This window comes from Silene latifolia, chromosome 8 (genome assembly GCF_048544455.1).
Source record: "Silene latifolia isolate original U9 population chromosome 8, ASM4854445v1, whole genome shotgun sequence".
NCBI lineage: Eukaryota > Viridiplantae > Streptophyta > Magnoliopsida > Caryophyllales > Caryophyllaceae > Silene > Silene latifolia.
The window spans coordinates 77,562,925-77,570,800 of NC_133533.1; the positions used below are offsets into that span (position 1 = coordinate 77,562,925).

General features: G+C 38.0%; 1 long non-coding RNA gene across 1 annotated transcript; it reads left to right on the top strand.

Moving 5' to 3' along the window:
• Positions 1 to 387: 387 nt before the first annotated feature.
• On the top strand, positions 388 to 3,957 carry LOC141594425 (uncharacterized). The gene is made up of 3 exons (XR_012522192.1): positions 388 to 660; positions 1,090 to 1,154; positions 1,947 to 3,957. It is a non-coding gene; the product is annotated as an uncharacterized LOC141594425 (long non-coding RNA).
• The last annotated feature ends 3,919 nt before the right edge of the window (positions 3,958 to 7,876 follow it).

Consider the following 7,876-nt stretch of genomic DNA (forward strand, 5'->3'; position numbering starts at 1 on the left):
TTTGAAAATATTGGAAGTGTATAACTTTTGAGAATGAGTAAACAAACGGTTTTTCTAACCTATGCCCACTAGGCATAGGATAAGAAAACAAAAATAGAAAAAATTAATTGATGTTTTTATGGGAAATTGGAATATCCTATTACTTTTACTTTTCTTTACAATAAATACATTTATTTCTTTCCTTTTTTGTTTTCTTATCCTTTGCCTAGTGGGCATAGGTTAGAAAAACCCGTAAACAAATCATTAATTAATAAATTAATTATTAATACTTCATTAAAGCAAAAGCCAATATACCATATTTAGCTGACGTGTCAAGCAATCGTGCATCCATCGTATAAAAATACATCTCTACATACGCGCTACCATAAACTGAAACTTTATTAACTACCCACTTCCTCCATTTGCGCTAACCTAATTCATAACCTTCAACAATTAAATTTTCTTCTTCGTTTTATCCCCATCCCTTTACTCTCAAGTCTCACCCCCTTTTTCCTTTTAGGATTAAGAAAGCACACCCAAAATTACTTTTTGCTGGCGTAGTAATGAATGCCATCTTCGTTGTTTGCTTGATCGCTGAACAAAACTGATCGATGTTGCTTATCCGCTTGATCGATGACAGTATTGATTAATCGACCAAGACTACTATTCAACCTTCATCAGGTATATGAATTGCATAGTTTGAGGTTCTAAGAACAGTTGTCGATTGTGTTTATAGAGTATGTTGGGTTGAGTTTTGTATGATTTCATTTCACATTGAATTTATGTTAACTTTTGCTTTGTTTTATGACAATTTGTTGGTTTAATTCATGTTGTTTGAGTCATAGTGTGAGAGTAAAATATTATGGAATGAATGGTGAAACATATTGAGATATTGAAAATCAAAGTGAATCTTAGTTAAGTCTTCATCTAAGTATACAATAGCCTGAGAAGTCTTATAACTTAACTTGAGGGTCATATTAATCTTCATTATTTATTTTACGGTCTCTATTTGATTCTGCTACTTATTTGGCTTCTATGGGTTTATGTGAAATGAACTTAAATTATGTGAATACTAACATCTGATCATTTTTTTTTTCAAATTTTCTGCAGTTGTCATTATGCCTCTATGAGGTCGAGGTATTAGAAGTCAAATTGATTGATCGAGCCACAGCATTGTATGTTTCATTATTTAAAATTTTCAAATTTGTGTTGTCTTTTAAATTACAATAACTGGTGGTGAACAAAATTGTGTTTTGGTAATTGTTTGTTATTGCTGTGTTTGTTATTCATGGAGCATCAGATTTTCAGATCCAATATTGACTCTTCTACATCATCATAAAAAATGGTTGTTCCGATGCTATGCTATTTTCTCCTTCTTATTTATTGTATAAGCAGAGGTTATCAAGAAGAAGAATGACATTGTTAGTCATTTTCCCCAAGGAGGCCATGTTCAGACTATAACTAAGCCGCCAAAATAAGATTAAACTACTGATAACTGATTTTATAGGCTAACACCATTTGTTTTTATCTCACTCAAATATTTGCAACTCCAGTTTTCTGCATCATAGACGGTGAAGTTTGTAGTAGTGTCCGATGATAGTGTTCTAAGCTTGATTTTACTTTACTCATGGAGTTAACTATAGTTTAACTGCTTGGAATAAGTGGTATGTAAAGGCGAAAAAATGCCTCAAAATGATTTGTAGTTTTTAGTATACCGGTTTTTCGTGATTCAAGAGCTTTAGTTATTGCAAAGAACACAGATTCGGTAGAAGCTGAGGCTTAAAATTGATCATTTACCCCCAATCCCCTGCATTCCATCAATAAGACTCCTGGAGTATTAGTGTATTACCTTAGTCATTCTTTGCTCCGTTCATATTCCTCTTCTATACTACACTTCCCATTCATAGGTAATGATATTTTCACAATCCTATAATAGTCATTTTCGTACATTTTGTTTCACCTTGCAGAAATAGCTATCTAATAGACACACAAGTATTTTTGAAAAGTTAGCTGGCCATGAATGGCGTTCTCCAATGGATGAAACATAAGTAAGTTATATGCTACCATATATATTGTTTGTATAGTTGTTGCTACTATCAATTACGTGACTCCTTAACAAAGTCGGAAAACTTTCATCAATGTTTTTATACTCTATAGGCAGTTTCGGTATATCACACATTGATAGTCCTTATTTACATGCCTTTCCATCTCTCACATTAGCTCGCTTCACCATTATTGTATACCTGATGTATAAGTGTTGTATCTTCTCTTCAACTTTTCATGTTTTTGCATTTTATTTGGAGTCATCGCTGCCCTGCTCAGTCTAAATACTAACATTGCAATGTTTATTTTTTTCCTCTGATAATGGTAATAAAAAAGGAGTAATAATCATTTTTCAAGGTTACTTTTGCCCTTCCCTCTTCTCTGTCTTAAATAGTTGTCTTAAATAGTTGTTTTAATTATTGATTGAAGATGTTGGCTATGGAGTTTTTTTTCATAAGACTATAAAATTTTCAAGAACTTGCATCAAACATATACAAGTATATATGATGATCAAGAGCTATGAAATATTTTAATTGCTTGCTTGAAAACGAGGTTGTTAAGTACTCCGTATCAGCCATAAAATATCAAGTTGGGATGGTTGTCCTATGTTTACTGTACAACTACTAACGTAAGAAATACGGAAATACACAAGTGCACCGACAACACGTGGACTCCCCACACGGTTCAATAAAATTTTAAAGTGCCACCATAGAGTTAGTAGTCTATCTCACTCTCCATGTCGTTACTCAATTATGTTGTCATAATGGATGCTAGAGGCGATACATCGGCCTATCTCTTCGTTTCTATTCCTACCCGGGTGTATGAGAAATGGTATTGTTCTCCTTTTTATCAATTTTAGTTTCGATTTTAGTACAAGTTAATAAGAAAACAAATATGAGTTTAGATACTAATTTGGGTAATTAACCACTCTAAACGTCTGGCCAATTAAATTGAATTTAATTCCGACACCTTATTGCCAATGCGCTTTTTTTGGAGGCTTAATAAAGAAGTTGTAATTGTTGTTGCTGCTAGAACTTAATGGAAGTTCCAGAACCGGGAAGTTTACTATAATAATCATATGAATTTGCTACTTACAACTTCCAACCGGGAATTTCACTATAATCATTTGAATTTACAACTACCACTCTCCTATTTTACTGAGTGACTCTCTTTTTGATTCTGTTTTTTTTTATTTTTTTTACAGACTTCTTTAAAAAAAAGTTGTGTTAAAAGTCGGTTATTTATCCCACATAATAACTATTTTGGCTTGATTATTTTCAACTCAAAGTTTACTAGTTTTAAACCCGTACAAATTGCGCGGGTTGCTGTATTAAGTTTTGTTATGATCAGTATTGAGTAAAAATCATAGTTAAGTTTCTAGAGAATCATATTTAATATTCTTGATTTGAGTTATTAATTCATTTGCAATTAGCGAGTTTGTACATAAAAGACCTATCTATAACATGGCAATATTAATAATGTGTCTATATTCAAAACATAGCAAACATAATAAACATATATAAATTTGAAAAAATAAAATAAATGGGTACGATGTAACTAGTAATAACACAATTATTAAAAGAGAAACTTGTGCTATTTTCATGCGCCGGAAATTCAAAGTTTTGTCATATTACTATACTTGTTATATAAATGATTTTGTAATAAAGATAATTATCCTATATTATAATTGTTCCGGGTGTAATTCCGGAGCAGGATTATGACCACTTTAGCTTGTTGAATGATGTCGTAGCTTGACTCTTCCTTTCACTCTTTCCTGTTTAAGATGAAACAAACTGCGGGCTTGGCTTGGCACCGAGCGTACTCACTCCGACGCTCAAGTCAGTAAACTTAAAGGGATAAGTTGTGTGTTAACTTGGCAAAGTATATTGTAGAGAGATAAGGGAGTTTATACCAGATTATTAGTGAGTTTTTGGGATAGTTTTCGGATCCTTTTCTCAATGAGAGAAGTGGAGTATTTATAGACTTTCACCTTTTGTCACGTAGTGGCCAAGTGGCGAGCGGTGGAAAGAGCTGTCTTACCCTCGGCCGAGGGACCCATGCAGCGGCCGGCAGCCTGGTTGACTCCATGCCGAGGGGATTTGGATGTGAGTACGCGGATATGCTTCTCGTAAGCTAGTTCTGGGGACCGAGACCCAGTGAGTGACAGCCGGCTGTGCCGCACGGAGTTAGGGGTTGTCTAATACGTTGACTTGCTGTCTTTTGGTTTTGACCTTGCTCAATATGTTGGCTCGGTCAGCGGGTGCAGAATATGCCCCATCAATTTGCCCCCAGCGTAGTCTATACCGTGGTATGAACCTTCGATGAGTGTTGAGCGTATTCTGCGCATGTTGAACTTCTTCCCCGGCTTCTTCTTCCTCGGCTTGGTTTTGTTCAGGCCGTACCATATCCCCCCTCCACATGGTTGTGTAATGGACATCCGATGTGGAAAAGAAAATGGCGCTGGCCGAGACCAAGGTTGAGAGTGCCGTGCGCTTTTGATTGCCCCCGGCCGGTGCTGCCAAGCTTGGTTGATCAGCTGGCCGTTGGCAAGTAGATATCAAGGAGCGTGTCGAAGAAGATTGGTACCTGTATGTCTATTGACATTCCGTGGCTGCATGCTTGACACATGGCTTGGCATTGATTGGTGGACGTTTCATGGGCTTTGCCCTGATTGGTCCGCTTCATGGGCTTTGCTCTATAAATAGAGCAGTGTGCCCCTCTTTTTGGCCATCAAACTTCATTTTCTCAAAAAATTTCCTCTCTCTAGTCTTTTTCGAAGAAACTTCTCTCTATCTTTCGAAGCGTTACTCGGCGTAACACTTTCTTCCAAGGTAAACAAACAAATTTTTCCAACTTTTATTTATTAAGTATTTATTGTTACCATGTCTTCTGCTGATGCTCAACCCAGTAACTCTGCGCCGGGGGGCGAACCGTCGCGTCCTGATGAACAGGAGCCACTGGTTGTCACCCCAGTAGGGTTTGGGGGTCCCAAGTCGCCTTCTCCTGAAGTTGATGAGCAATTTTTGGAGGGTTTTGATGATGACGATGATGAGGCGACCCAATCTGATGTAAAGAGGCCGCATTTCTCGTGGCACGGCGACGCCTGCTCGATCAATCCTGATCGCGTTTGGACAAACAAGTTCGCCTCTGTCTCCGGGCCTGACCTCTTTGAAGATCATTACTCCTTCGGCAGGGGGTATAGAATAATTGTCCCTGAGGGTGATCAGGCCGTCTGTTGCCCTCCCGAAGGTTGTATCGGCGTGTACATCAGATACCTGGAGTATGGGCTCCGGTTTCCTCTTAATGAACACGTTGCTGCCATAATTAAAGCCATGAATGTCGCCGTGGCTCACTGCATCCGTTGGCCATCAGGACGATTATTGGCTTTGTATGGTTATGTCTTTTTAAAGGGGAGGCCCCAACGGTGAACCTCTTCCGCCGGCTCCACCATCTTCGGCAGACTATCCTAGGCAGCACGGGGTGGTACGAAATCTGACCGAGGCGGGTTATGTTACCGTTTCCAAGTTGACATCTTGCGAAGGACCTGGAAGGGGCGGTGGGTATACGTCGAGGTTCGGAGGACTATCCACGCCGGTCCTTTCGAGCCGCGTCAATTTGCGGTGTGAGAGTCGGGGGGAGCATGACGGATATGTCTCCCGTAGTAAGATTAAGATGGACGCCAAGAAGGTCTATCTTAATGAGGACGAAACACGGGCAATGAGCCTGTTCGAGGCTGAGAAGGATGGCACGCCGAAGGGATGGATGCCCCCGACGCAGATCGTTCTTCAAGACGAGCCGCTTTGCCACGTCGGCCTCATCTAGGCCCTCGGCCGGGGGTGAGTGGGGTCGGTATGAGGCCCACCTTTGCTTTTTATGCTTCGTATTTGAGCCTTGATTTATTTCTTTTGCTTATCTCTCGCTTTGTTTCTTTTGCGGATCGATTTGGTAGGGATCTGCTCGTCTCCGTCCTCAAGAGGTTGGGACTTGACCGGGACGGGAGAGTTGTTGAGCCGCATCCTAAGGCCGCGCCACGTGATCGCACAGGCCCCTCACGAACTTATGGAGCGGCGATGAAGGCAATGGATGTGGCGGCGCTCAGCGGAGATTGGCGGTAACGTGCGCGGCGGAGATAAAAAACAACGTCTACGGCGGCAACGGCGTCAACTCCAGCTCAATCTTCAATCCCCGTAGTCCAAAAGGAGCAGGTGGTCGTCGATGTTGAAGAGGAGGTCACCGTTGTGGAGGGTCCTCCTCCTTCAAATAAGAGAAAAGAGGCAACGCCTCGCCGCTCTTCGTTATTCGAGGTAGGGAAAGAAAAGGGGCAGTAGGCCCTCGCCGCCCAAGAAGGCTAAGACTGGTACGGATCTAACCCATGGCTCGGATTTAGCAGGTTCATTGGGCATTCCTGATGACAGGCTCTCTGACATGTCAATGAATGTTGACATGAATGTTGGGAAATGTGTCCTCAACAATAGTGCGATCACATGATTTAAATATCATTATTAAATCTCATTACAAGAATACGGAAGGGATGATACATAATATATATAGTCAACTGGTCCACACATATCGGTAATGATTGGTTGGCTAGAGTATGACATTCGTCGTGCGACGGTGGTGATCGATTGATCCCTCGAGGTCACACCTAAAGGACGATTCCCTTAATTGAAAAGGTTAATTAATTGTATACCGATTAATTAATTCCTTAAAATTGAACAAATTATTATAAAAGAGAGAATAATGACATCTTATTATAATGTGATTAAATGAGATTTCATTTAGTAATTTAAGAAGTTATATTACTAAAATTAATCGGTGTTTGCGAAACACGCGAGATGAGAATGATAAGTTAGTTATAATTACAAGATATTGTGAATTATACTAACTAGTAATTAAATGACCATTTTATGAGAAAGTAATTTTATATTACTAGTCAATTTGTTAAATATGATTTATTTAATTTATAAATGATATTTAATTTGTTAAATATGCATTTTAAATTAAAACAAGACATAAGACATGTCACATGTCACATGACATACAATTGTACAATTGACAAAAATAAAATGGACTCAATATTACAAGGAAAACCATTTTATATGTAGTGAGTGGGTGTTGATGGTTTTTGTTATTTAAATAATAAAATAAACATCATGATAACACCTACTACTAGCTAGCTTTTCTTGTGAAGAACAAAAGCAAATTGGGAAGAAAAATTTGTCTACTCTATGCCCTCCCAACCGGTTTTCTATACACAACATTAGAGAGAAAATTTTCTCTAATTAATTCATTCTCACTTTTTATGAAAAACCTCCCTTCTCTCTCTTGTTCTTCACAAAACTCATTTTTGTGAATCTAATTTGTTTAAATCAAACACTAATAATACTAAAAGTAGTATATGAGTATTAGTAATAGATTTTAAGGTAAACCACAATATAAACATCTAGTACATGTTAGTTTGTGGGATTAAGGGATAGTTTTGGGTGCAACTAATTGGAGGGCTTCTAATTTGAAGTCAAGTATGTTCATCCATTAATGGAAAGCTCAAGAGCTAACAAGAAGGAGATCTTGTTGGTGCCCAATATGACCGAAATTATTATGGTGAGAAAATGTTTTCTTATCTTCTTTTATTAAAGTTTGCATGCATAAAATCCACCTTTAATTTTATGACAAATTAATTTTACATATATGAGTATGTTAGTATGTATATGAATCTACATTTCCTTCAATCGGTATCAAGAGCCACGGTTGTTTGCATGCAAATTGGTTAAAAGTTTTTCCGATTTATCAGAATAACAAATAAAACTTGTAAAATTTGTGTTATTATGATATATCACGAAATTATTACATGCAT